The sequence below is a fragment of the Panthera tigris genome, chromosome B2 (genome assembly GCF_018350195.1).
Source record: "Panthera tigris isolate Pti1 chromosome B2, P.tigris_Pti1_mat1.1, whole genome shotgun sequence".
NCBI lineage: Eukaryota > Metazoa > Chordata > Mammalia > Carnivora > Felidae > Panthera > Panthera tigris.
The window spans coordinates 46,217,067-46,231,400 of NC_056664.1; the positions used below are offsets into that span (position 1 = coordinate 46,217,067).

The window sequence follows — 14,334 nt, forward strand, 5'->3', positions numbered from 1 at the left end:
TATCAATATCTTTTCCTAATATCTTTCTTGTAGTATATATTTAAATACGGGGAACATTCAATTTTACATGATAAAGTCTTTAATATGAATTTTTGTTGATTAAGGAGTTCTCTGGCCACAGTTTGCAAGGAAATCAGCATTTTCTTAAAACATCTGAAATCTTACAGTAATATGGATATATTATTAATAAACGACTATATCTTGTGGAAATTTTCTTTATGTAATTTTGAAATGTATTAGTTTGTATTATCACCTAACAACTCGTGTGTTTATGTTTCGGTTTTCCACTTTTAAAGTGAAACTCAGAAATATTGCGTCAAACTACTTGTCATAAGGGCATGTTTTACAATTGCATTTAAGCTTTTCTTAAAAAGATTACATCAGATGGCTTTGAATGAAGAGAGCTAAGGGTATAAATGATTCCAGGTTTCTCTTGGATTCTGGTTTCCATCACTAAGTCTCACCTTGTTCCTCTTCTCTCCTCTAAACTCCCTTATTTATAACTAGCCAATTGATTATATAGTTGTCCTCTCTAAGATCTTTTTGTAACACTGTTCCAGAGCCTTCTCCAGTTTGAATAAATGTTCTTGGTGCTACGCAGCTTTTTCTCATCAGTATGCAAACTCAATGACCAACTATGACAGAGAAAATTCAAAAGACATAAAAGATGGGAAATATTAAATGACAGAGGTGGATTTTCCTGTACTAACAGGGAATCAAATGACTGTCTAGGTACCTGCTTGTGCTTTTCTTCTAGGAAATTCTCTAGCAGTGAAGATAAGCAACTAAATTTATCCAAAGACATATCTAAAAGACATATACATTAAGATCACCTACCTTTACAGATCATATACAGTGCTCACTTTGGCATCGCATACACTAAAATTGGAGTGATACAGAGAAGGTTGGCCTGGCTCCTGTGCAAGGACGACGTGCACATTTGTGAAACATTCCATATTTTTATCTGTATCTTAGGAGTTCGAGAAGAAACAGAGAAAGAGAAAGGGGCAAACGGTTTACTTGAACAAATTATAGCTGAGAACTTCCCTAATCTGGGGAAGGAAGCAGACATCCAAATCCACAAGGCACAGAGAACTCCCTTCAGATTCAACAAGAATAGGTCTTCACCATGGCATATCATAATGAAACTGGAACAATACAAAGATAAAGAGAGAATTCTGAAAGCAGCTAGGGAAAAATGGGCCTTCACCTACAAGGGTAGACACATAAGGGTAGTAGCAGAACTGTCCACTGAAACTTGGCAGGCCAGAAGGGTGTGGCAAGAAATATTCAATGTGATGAATAGAAAAAATATGCAGCCAAGAATACTTTATCCAGAAAAGTTGTCATTCAGAATAGAAGGAGAGATAAAGGTCTTCCCAAACAAACAAAAACTGAAGGAATTCATCACCACTAAACCAGCCCTGCAAGAGATCCTAAGGGGGATCCTGTGAGTGAAATGTTGCAAGGACCACAAAGTACCAGAGATACCACTACAAGCATGAAACCTACAGATATCACAATCACTCTAAACCCATATCTTTCAATAATAACTCTGAATGTAAATGGACTAAATGCTCCAATCAAAAGACACAGGGTATCAGAATGAATAAAAAACAAGATCCATCTATAAGTTGTCTACAAGAGACTCATTTTAGACCTGAGGAACCTTCAGATTGAAAGTGAGGGGATGGAGAACCATCTATCATGCTACTGGAAGTCAAAAGAAAGCTGGAGTAGCCATACTTATATCACACAAACTAGATTTTAAACTAAAGACTATAACAAAAGATGAAGAAGGACATTATATCATAATTACAGGGGTCTATCTATCAAGAAGAGCTAACAATTATAAATGTTGATGCCCCCGACTTGGTATATCCATATATATAAATCAATTAATCACAAACATAAGCAATCTTATTGGTAAGAATACAATAATTGCAGGGGATGTTAATATTCCACTTATAACAAAGGACAGATCATCTAGGCAGAAAATCCATAAAGAAATAATGGCTTTGAATGATACTCTGGACCAGATGGACTTGAAAGATACATTCAGAACTTTTCATCCAAAAGCAGCAGAATACACATTCCTCTCGAGTATACATAGAACATTCTCCAAGATAGACCACATACTGGGGCACAAAACAGCCCTCAATAAATATAAAAGAATTGAAATCATACCATGCATATTTTCATATCACAACGCTATGAAACTTGAAATCAACCACAAGAAGAAATTTGGAAAGCCTCCGGATGCATGGAGGTTAAAGAACATACTACTAGAGAATGAATTAATGGGTCAACCAGGCAATTAAAGAAGAAATTAAAAATCTATGGAAGCAAATGAAAAGGAAAACATGACAGTCCAAACCCCTTGGAATGCAACAAAGGCAGCCCTAAGGGGAAGATACATTGCAATCCAGACCTATCTCAAGAAACAAGAAAAATCTAACACACAAAACCTAACCGCACAACTAATAAAACTAGAAGGAGAACAGAAAAGAAATCCCAAAACCAGCAGAAGAAAATAAATAATAAAGATTAGAGATGAAATAAACAATATAAAATCCAAAAAAAACCCCAGTAAAACAGATAAATGAATCTAAGAGCTAGTTTAAAAAAAAATAAACAAAATTTATAAACTCCTAGCCATACTTCTCAAGAAGAAAAGAGAGAGAATCCAAATAGATAAAATGAAGAATGAAAGAGGAGAGATCACAACCAACACCACAGAAATACGAACAAGTATTAGAGAATACTATGAAAATTATTTGTCAACAAACTGGACAACCTGGAAGAAATGGACAAATTCTTAGAAACCCACACACTGCCAAAACTCAAATGGGAAGAAATAAAAAATTTGAACAGACCTATAACTAGTGAATAAATTGAATCAGTTATCAAAAATCTCTCAACAAGTAAGAGTCTTGGGCCAGATGGCTTCCCAGGGGAATTCTACCAAAAGTTTAAAGCAGACTTAGTACCTATTTTTCTCAAGCTGTTCCAAAAAATAGAAACGAAAGGAAAGCCTCTGGACTCATTCTATGAAGCCAGCATTACCTTGATTCCCTAACCACACAGACACCCCACTAAAAAGGAGAATTACAGGCCAATATCCCCGATGAACATGAATGCAAAAATTCTCAACAAGATACTAGCAAATCATATGCAACAGTATACTAAAAGAATTATTCACCATAGTCAAGTAGGATTCATTCCTAGGCTGCAGGGCTAGTTCAATATTCACAAATCAATCAATGTGATACCTCCCATTAGTAGAAGAAAAGATAAGAACAATAAGATCCTGCCAATAAATGCAGAAAAAGCATTTGACAAAATGTAGCATCCTTTCTTAATAAAAACCCTCAAGAAAGTCAGGATAGAAGGAATACACCTTAACATCATAAAAGCCTTATATGAAAAGCCCACAGCTAATGTCAAATGGGGAAAAACAGAGCTTTTCCCCTGCAATCAGGAACATGACATGAAGGTCCACTCTCACCATTGTGAAGAACATAGTGAAGGAAGTCCTAGCCTCAGCAATCAGGCAACAAGATGAAATAAAAGGCATCCAAATTGGCAAAGAAGTCATACTTTCACTTTTTGCAGATGATATGATATTCCACAGGGAAAACATGAAAGACTCCACCAAAAAGATGCTAGAACTGATACATAAATTCAGCAAAGTCTCAGGATATAAAATCAACGTAGAGAAGTCGGTTGCATTTCTATACACCAATAATGAAGCAACAGAAAGAGAAATCAAGAAATAGATCCCATTTAGAATTGCACCCAGAACCGTAAAATACCCGGGAATAAATCTAACAAAAGATGTGAAAGATCTGTATGCTGAAAACTATAGGAAGTTTATGAAGGAAATTGAAGAAGACACAAAGAAATGGAAAAACACCCCATGCTCATGGAATCGAAGAACAAATATTGTTAAAATCTCAATACTACCCAAAGCAATACACACATTCAATGCAATCCCAATCAAAATTGCACCGGCATTCTTCTCAAAGCTAGAACAATCCTAAAATTTATCTGGAAACAGAAGAGACCCCAAATAGCCAAAGTAATGTTGAAAAAGAAAACCAAAGCGGGAAGCATCACAATCCCAGACTTTAGCCTCTATTATAAAGTTGTAATCATCAAGACAGCATGGTATTGGCACAAAACAGACACATAGGCCAATGGAAGAGAATAGAGAACCCAGAATTGGAGCCACAAATGTATGCCCAACTAATCTTTGACAAGCAGGAAAGAATATCCAATGGAAAAGAGACAGTCTCTTTAGTAAAGGGTCCTGGGAGAACTGGACAGAAACATGCAGAAGAATGTAACTGGACTACTTTCTTACACCATACACAAAAATAAACTCAAAATGGATGAAAGACCTAAATGTGAGACAGGAAACCATCGAAACCATCCCCCAGAGGAGAAAACAGGCAACAACCTCTTTGATCTCATCGCAGCAACTTCTTGACAGGTATACAAAGGCAAGGGAAATAAAAACAAAAATGAACTATTGGGACCTCATCAAGATTAAAAGCTTCTGCACTGCAAAGGAAATAATCAATAAAACTAAAAGGCAACTGACAGAATGGGAGAAGATATTTATAGATGACATATCAGACAAAGGGTTAGTATCCAAAATCTATAAAGAACTTACCAAACTCAAAACCCCCAAAACAAATAATCCAGTGAAGAAATAGGCAGACGACATGAATAGACACTTTTCCAAAGAGGACATCCAGATGACCAACAGACACATGAAAAGATGCTTAACATCACTCATCACCAGGGAAATACAAATCAAAACCACATTGAGATACCATCTCACACAAGTCAGAATGGCTAACATTAACAACTCAGGTAACAACAAATGTTGCAAGGATGTGGAGAACGGGGAACCTTATTGTACTGTTGGTGGGGATGCAAATTAGTGCAGCCACTCTGGAAAACAGTGTGGAGGTTCCTCAAAAAATTAAAAATAGAACTACCCTATGACCCAGCAATAGCACTACTAGGAATTTATCCAAAGGATACAGGAGTGCTAATGCATAGGGGCATTTGTATCCCAATGTTTATAGCAGCACTTTCAACAACAGCCAAATTATGGAAAGAGCCTAAATGTCTATCAACTGATGAATGGGTAAAGAAGATGTGATTTATATACACAATGGAATACTACTTGGCAATGAGAAAGAATGAAGTCCTGCCATTTGCGACAATGTGGATGGAAGTGGAGGGTATTATGCTAAGTGAAATAAGTCAGTCAGGGAAAGACAGACTTATGCTTTCACTCATATATGGAACTTGAGAAACTTAACAGAAGATCATGGGAGAAGGGGAAAAAATAGTTTCAAACAGAGAGGGAGGCAAACCCAGGAGACTCTTAAATACAGAGAACAAACTCAGGGTTGTTGGTGGGCAGTGGAGGAGAGGGGAAAATGGGTGATGGACATTGAGGAGGGCATTTGTTGCAATGAGCACGGGGTGTTGTATGGAAGTGATGAATCACGGGAATCTATCCCCGAAACCAAGAGCACACTATATATACTGTATGTTGGCTAACTTGACAATAAATTTTATATATATATGAAATAAATTATAATATATAAAAATATATAATATATATTTAGTATATATTTATATATAAGTCCCATGATTCATCACTTACATATATATAATATTTATATAAATCAATAAATTTTATATAGATAGATAGATGGATAGATATATAAGAAAAGCTTTTAAGCATTTGGGAAACTATCATATCAAGCTCCCGGTGATAAATACAATCTTTCCAAAATTCTAATTTTTGCCTGAAAGCTCAAATTTTACCACTGGCAACAAATACCATAAGTTCTTTTTTCTTGAAGTAAAGTTCATCCATTTGTAACAAAAGAGCAGCCAAAGACTCAATTCTGAGTAACCATAGCATTTCTGTCAGTTTTACATGTTAAAACATTTTTTAAGTTTTTTTTTTTTTTTTGAGAGAGAGAGGTAGAAAGACCAAGTGCAAGCAGGGGAGGGGCAGAGAGAGAGAGAGAGAGAGAGACAGAATCTGAAGCAGGCTCCAGGCTCTGAACTATTAACACAGAGCCCAATGCAGGGTTTAAACCCACAAACTGTGAGATGATGACCTGAGCCGAAGTTGGAGCTTTAGCCAACTGAGCTGCCCAGGTGCCCCTGTCAGTTTTACTTTTAAATAAAAATGATATTCTGTGATATTCTGTGTGAAATATATACATTTCCTCTTTGATTCCTTCATTGACCCTTTGGTAGTTAGTAACATATGATTTAGCCTACACGTGTTTGTATTTCTTCTAGTTTTTTTTCCTATAATCAATTTCTGATTTCATTGCATTATTGTCATAAAATATGCTTGATGTGATTTAAATCTTCTTAAATATATTGAGAATTGTTTCATGGTTAACATGTGGTCTCTTCTAGAGAATATTCCATGTTCACTTGAAAAGTAAAGAGCATATATATTGATCTTATCTTCAGCATATGAAAAATAAAATATATGGGATTTTGAGAAAAAGCTAAATGCTACAAGAAATACCATTCCACCATTAATCTATAATCAATCTTGAGGTCTATTAATCAATAGATACACAAGGAGACCTAAGATGAGAAATGAACAGTTTCTCGTTAATTAACTTGGTAACTTAGGGCTCTTGAGATTCACTTTTTTTCTTTTATATTTGTTTGGGTGTTTGAATTTCTAGCATGTAGATGAAGCTAATAATTTTTATTGTAACATACATATTCTTTTTTGTCTGACTATTATTGGTAGGGCTCTAAATTTAATGAGGAGATAAAAATAGAAGGTTTTGATAGGATCGGTCTGATAAAAAGCAGTAAAAAATAAGGCCAAGAATAAGGTCCTAAAGTTTAGAAAATTAGATTAATTTTAAGTCTATATAAGATGTACATGTGTATTTCTCTTAGAGAATGCTCAGATCGAACACAAACTATAGATTCTCCCTTAAAACAATGTATAAAAAACACAAGACTGGTACACAGCACAAGTTTATACAGGTGGTTTTAATCCCATCTATCCAACGGATCATTTACATTCTAATAATTTCCAAACATAATTTATATTGCCCTCTTTACAATTTTGCAGCAAAATTCATGGAAAATCTAGTTTGTTAGATTAAGACCAATAAAAGTCTAACTGTTGTATGAAATTGAAATAAAATCATTTTCCTAAATAAAATAAGCCAGAAGAGGAAGACAATCTCATAGGCTAAAGAAATTCACAAAACTAACAAAATGTCTGTGTGAGGATCCTTTGAGAACCACTGGCTTATAGGGAGGGTTACTATGTGAGTCTCCATGTAATACATGAATGATTTTTAGTTTTATTTGTAAGGCAGGGAAACATACTTTGAAGCCAGTCTTAAGCAGAATTCCTACATGAGAAAGAGTTAAAAGGCAGAGTTCCTCCCTAATGGGAATAAAGGGCTAATCCACCTTTTTGCTCCTTCATTGTGCACAGCTGTCTACCCTCCCAATCAATGTTATTGAACAGCATTGATATGCCAACTGGCGATGGTCTGCAAAACGTTGATCACTGTCTGACATGATGCACAGAATTTAAGAGTAATCACTTAGAAATTGTATAGCAACTGAAGAAAGTAACTTTATGCCTGTTAAATCTATTAATAACAAAGTGGGAATTGAATTTTGTGTCTTTTCATTTTTTCTAATTTGTTTTTATTGTATTTTACAAATGCATTGGCCAATGACTGATGGGGAAAAATAGTTTGCTCCTCACCCCCACATAATTGAGTCGCATCTTCCTGGACAACAGCTGTGGCTGCATTTCAGAAAGAACTTCTAGATAGCTGGGAAGATGTAAAACTGTTGCTCTAGTGGTTTATGCAATTCAAATTTTCTTTATGTCAATGGGGACACAGATACAATATGTCTCTATGGATGTAGTTCCATTACTGTTAAAAATAAGTCCTAAAAAAAAGTACAGAGGCAAAAGCAACCTGTATTTTCCCCATCTCTTTTATATTTGTTGAGGGCTGAAGATTCTCCTCTTTCTCACATGTATCTAGAACTGGCCTTTCCCATCCCCATTTGATGTCTTACTCAGATCTCTGCTCACCAACAAGTTACCATATTCCATAATTAGTCTTCAATACTTACTATCTATGTAATTGGTTGTATATTCAAAACTGGTAAATAATTAGTCAGGTGATTATAAGAAATCAGTAAATATCAAGTTACAAATGACAATGTGTTTACATTTCTATGAGCACTTTCCTTTTTAAAAAAAGAAATCTCAGCATTCTACAGTAGTGTATCTTTATTGGGACAACTTAGTAGGGTCTATAAACAATTAGGAATATGATATTAAGTGCCCTTAAATGACACCATCCTTAAATTCCCCCCATAGGCCTCTTTCCTTTCTCCCTACATTATGTTTAAATCTGCTTCTTCTTCTCTTTCTGCAAAAAGCATACCACCAGTAGTATTAGCAGATGTACTGCAAGGGATGTTCTCATTTTCTTTTCAAATGTAAGTGAGGGCATTAGGAAAGGTGTGCTATATATATTACAAAGGGAAATTCCAGGATGGTAGTTACTAACAAACTGGTATTTGTAGACTATAACACCAATCCTACATTACCTACATTATGTTGGAATGTCCCTGGGGAGCCAATAACATTTTAGAGTTTGTGGACTCTGAAGAAGTGTGTGGTGTGTGGGTGTGTGAGTGTGAGTGTGTGTGTTTGTGTGTGTGTGTGTGTGTGTGTGTGTGTGTGAGAGAGAGAGAGAGAGAGAGAGAGAGAGAAGGAAAAAGGAGGGAGGATGGAGGGAGAGGGAGAGAGAAACAAAATGCCAACTCCCAACATTTCACAGCTTTAGGGGATGTTTGGGCCTTTGGGACCCATATATTACATTACATTCATTAAATCCCAGAGGTTAAGAATTCCTTTTCTACACTACCGAAAGGAGGACAACAGCCTTGAGGAGATAATGCTATGGAAAAAGAAATTGTCATCTATTCAGAATACTTTTAAAATCAATAAACTGTAGATAAGTTGTCATTAATAACATACGCAAAAGACCCACAACCCTCCACAAAGTTTTACTGCTGAAGAAATTAGGCTATGATAAAAACAACTTTATAAATTGGTACCATTTAGCAGTAGTGATGGTAGGATGGATATAGGTAAATCCATGTAAGAAAAGATGTGGTTTAGGAACATAGACTTTATGCTTGTAAATTACACCCCCCCCTTTTTTTTTCAATAAAAATAGGGACACCATGAAGAAATCCTTGTGCACTGATTAGCATGTCACTGACTGGATATAGCATCCCACTTTAATAAGCTTTATTGAGAGTGACACAAATAGAGCTCTGGGTAAAATGACATGCTGTATCTTCTAAGCTAGAGATTGAAAAGGAAGAACAAAGGATGGTATAATATAGAATGCTCACAACTTTATTTCTCTGTTTAAAAAGTGTATTATAGTATGGCTTCTGTGAATCCAGTAACCCACTGCTATATATTTTCATTCTATAAAATGCCCCATTGCTTCTGTAAGATCCAGTAAATGATAACAAAATTAAATCACTTCAGATTCCATAGGCCTGGAAGTCTCACACGGAAAAAGTTGCAAACACCTGCTGAAAGGTTAAGTCCCCTTTAAAGACTTACCTGTATATTCAGATATTTCAGAAAGAGATTTGAGAACTCTGTAATGTTGATTATTGGGTATGTGTGTCTGCCTGTGTGTATGTGTATTTAATATTGGATATTGATATATCAAGCTTAACAGGGTTAGCAGTATGCCAAAAATGGCGCCCAAAGTGAAGGGAACATATTGAGGTAGTGTCCAGGGGGAAAATAATGCATCTCTTCCCTATAGACTTTTCCACAGAAGATTCTATTATTTCCTGATATACTTTAGCTTGATCTCCATTATTTCATCAAAACAAGATGTAAATCATCCAATATTGACATATGTAATTTAAATTGTTACCTGAATGACAATTATACAAAATTCTAAAGTCCTTCTTCACTGTTATACCTAAAATCCATGCAAAAAATAAACCTTAACAAAATAATATAGGCTATTCAGGTAAGTAGCAAGTATTTTGTAGGAGTGCACCCTTCATAACTACCAATTTTTAATTTTCTCATAATAAACCTTAATTCTTTAAATTCTTCCCTTTTAACCTTATACTATTAAGGGTTCACCTTTATTTCCTTGTATCAAATATGTTTCAGTCTCATTAAAAATTATGATCATCTCTTTTTGATCTCTGCATACTGAATTTCTCAAAAGCTTAGTTCTGCCCTACTATCCTTTTTTTATATTCACTTTTTAAAATCTTTTCCAGTTGTATCTGTTACCATATCAATGTCAGCAATTCTATCATGAACATCTCCTGTAAAGATCATTCAGTGAAGCCCAGATTTATACATCTAACCCCACTGGATGGTTTTATTTCACTAGAAAATATATTAACATCAGTATGTGGCAAAGTGAAACTCTGGTAATACTTCCAAAACTTGCTGACCCTTAGCCTCCTCAGTCTCAATGTCACCCTGTCTTTCCAGTGCATTGACCTGTTTCACTTTTATTCTCTTATACCTCCATCTAATCCAACAGGACATGCTGTTGAAATACCTTAAAAATAGACCCAGAATCATTTCCTACTCTTTACCATTTTACCATGAACCTTCTAGAGAGTGTCAACAATATCACTTACTTTAGTAACTCTGTTTCCTACATAATCTCTCTGATTTGCTTTTTAACTTTCTTTAATCTATTCCTCATAGAAGAGCCACTGTGTAGATTGTATTTTAACATAAAAGTTGTTTTTTAACATACAAGTTGTATTTTAACATACAAGTCTTTCAACTTAAGGAAAAGGAGTGTTTTACCTAATCCATAGAAACAAACAGAGAAAGTCAACCAATATGGGAAGAGAGGAATATGCTCCAAAAGAAAGAACAAGAAAATAGCTCAGAAAAAGAACTAAATGAAACAGAGATGAGCAATATGCCTGAAAAATAATTTAAAGTAATGATCTTAAAGATACTTACTGGGCTAGAGAAAAGAATTCAAGAACTCAGTGTGACATTCAGTAAAGAGATAGAAAATATTATAAAGAACCATCAGAGTTGAAGATTACAATAACTAAAACAAAAACACACTAGAGAAAATCAACAGGAGATTAGAGGATGCAGAAGAAGATATCAGTGATCTGGAAGACAGGGTAATGGAAAGCATACAAGCTAAACAACAAAAAGGGAAAAGAATTTAAAAATTGAGGATAGATTAAAAGATCTCTTAGACAACATCAAGTGGACAAACATTTGTATCATAGGGTGCCCCAGAAGAAGAGAGGTGTAGAAAACTTACTTGAAGAAATAATTGAAAACTCGCCTAACCTAGGGAGGGAAATAGACATCCAAATCCAAGAATCACAGAGACTTCCAAACAAGATGAACCAAGAAGATCCACACCATGGCACATAATAATAAAAATGTCAAAGGTTAAAAAAAAAGTCAAAGGTTAAATACAAAGAATCCTAAAAGCAGCAAGAGAGAAAAAAAAGTTACCTGCAAGAGAAACATAAGGTTACCAGCTGATTTTCCAGCAGAAATTTTGCAAGCCAGAAGGGGGTGGCATGATATATTCAAAGTTCTGAAAGACGAAAAAACCTACAACCAAGAATATTCTACCTACCAAGGTTATCATTCAGATTTGAAGGAGAGATAGAGAATTCTCCAAACAAACAAAAGACAAAGGAGTTTATCACTACTAAACCATTCTTACAAGAAATTTTGAAGGGACTTCTTTAAGTACAAAAGAAATGGTCATATACATAAGAAAAAATATGAATAACATTTTTAAAAATATAACAACATATACATAAAACATGGAAAAGGGAGTAAGAATGGAAGAGTAGGAAAATAATAAAATAATTTCTATTTTTTTAAGTGTGTTTGAACGTAAGTGATCATCAAATGAATATGGACTCTATTTACTTATGGTATTATATATGAATGTCATGGTAACCACAAATCCAAAACCTACCTAGAGGCAAAAAAAGAGAGTGTGCACGTGCCAAACAAAAACTATTGATACTCATTGATTGCAAAGAAAGAGAGCAAGAGAAGAAGAAACAAAGAACTCCAAAAACAACCAGAAAACAAATGTAAAAAATCAAGGTAAGTACATACTTATCAAATATTATTCTAAATATAAGTGGTATAGATGCTCTAAGCAAAAGACACAGAGTGGTGAAATGAATAAATAAACAAAATCCATCTATGTACTATCTATGAGAGACTCACTTCAGACCTAAAGACAAATACTGACTGAAAGTGAAAACATGGAAAAACATTTGCCATGTAAATAAATGGAAGTGGAAAAAAAATATAGCCTGAGTAGCAATACTTACATCACACAGAAGACTTTAAAACAAAGACACTAACAGGGAGCCTGGGTGGCTCGGTTGGTTAAGCCTCCAACTTCAGCTCAAATCAGGATCTCACAGTTCATGAGTTCAAGCCCTGCATCAGGCTCTGTGCTGACAGTTCAGAGCCTGAAGCCTGCTTCGGATTCTGTCTCCCTCTCTCTCTGTCCCTCCCCTGCTCATGCTCTGTCTCTCTTTGTCTCAAAAATAAACACACATCTTAAAAATTAAAAAACAAAATCTAAGACACTAACAAGAGACAAAGAAGGATGTTACATATTGACAAAGAGATCAATCTAACAACAGGATATAATAATTGTAAATGTGAACCCAACACTAGATCACCTAAATACATAAAAAATATATTAACAGATATAAAGAGAGAAATTGATGATAATATAATATAATATAGTAGGTGACTCTAACAGTCTGTTTATCAATGGATAGATCATTCAGACAGAAAATCCATAAGGAAACATGTCTTTGAATGACACATTAAACCAGATAGACATGAAAGATATATATAGGATATTCCATACAAAAACATCAGCATACACATTGTTTTCCAGTGTACATGGAAAATTCTCCAGAAGAGATCACATATTAGGCCATAAAACAAGCTTCAATACATTTAAGAAGACAGAAATCATACCATGCACTTTTCTGTCCACAACAGTATAAAACTACAAATAAATCACAAGAAAAAAAACTGGAAAAAAACAAACAGATGGAAACTAAACCACATGATACTAAACAACCAATGGATCAATGAAGCAATGAAAAAAAAAATCCAAAAATACCTGGAGATAAATGAAAATGAAAAAAATGTGGTCACAAATTCCTGGGGCACAGTGAAAACAGTTCTAAGAAGAAAGTGTATAGCAATACAGGCCTACCACAAGAAATAAGAAAAGACTCACATAAACAATCTAACCTTATCTAAAAGAACTAGAAAAATAATAAAAAAAGCCTAAAGCTAGTAGAAGAAAATATATAATAAAGATCAGAGGAGAAATAAATGATGTAGAGAATAAAAAAAAAATGAAAGGAAAAAATCAATTAATCTAAGAGGTGGCTCTTTGAAAAGATAAACAAAATTGACAAACCCTTAGCCACACTCATCAAGAGAAAAAAAAAAAGACCAAAATAAACAAAATCAGAAATGACAAAGGAAAAGTAACAACTGACACCACAGAATTATAAAGGATTATAAGAGAATACTAGGAAAAATTATATGCCAACAAAATGGACAACTTAGGAGATATGGATACATTCTTAGAAACCTACAGTCTTCCAACACTGAACAAGGAAGAAATAGAAAATCTCAGCAGACCGATTACAAGTAATGAAAGTGAATCAGTAATTAAAAACAACCAAAAAATAAAAATCCAAGGTCAGGTGGATTCACAATTCAATTATACTAGACATTTAAAGAGGAGTTAATATTTTTTCTCTTCAAATCATTCCAAAAAATAAATGAATAAAAGTTTCCAAAAGCATTCTATGAGGCCAGCATTGCACCAAAGATACCACGAAAAATAATACCACAGGACAATGTCCTTGATAAACGTAGATGAAGAAATCCAAAATATTAGCAAATCATGTACCCAGAAACCCATAGCATTTCCATACACGAAAAATAAAGTCCAGAAAGAGAAATTTAAAAAACAACACCATTTATAACTGTACCAAAAAGAATAACTAGGAATAAACTTAACCAAAGAGGTGAAAGACTTGTACTCTGAAAACTATAAAACACTCAAAAAAGGGATTGAAGATGACACAAACATATGGAAAGATATTCCATGCTCATGGATTCAAAGAATGTATTATCAAAATGTCCATATTACCCAAAGAAAT

General features: G+C 34.4%; 1 non-coding gene across 1 annotated transcript; it reads left to right on the forward strand.

Annotated features, from left to right (window-relative positions):
* Positions 1 to 855: 855 nt before the first annotated feature.
* On the forward strand, positions 856 to 962 carry LOC122238903. The gene has a single exon (XR_006218052.1). It is a non-coding gene; the product is annotated as a U6 spliceosomal RNA (small nuclear RNA).
* The last annotated feature ends 13,372 nt before the right edge of the window (positions 963 to 14,334 follow it).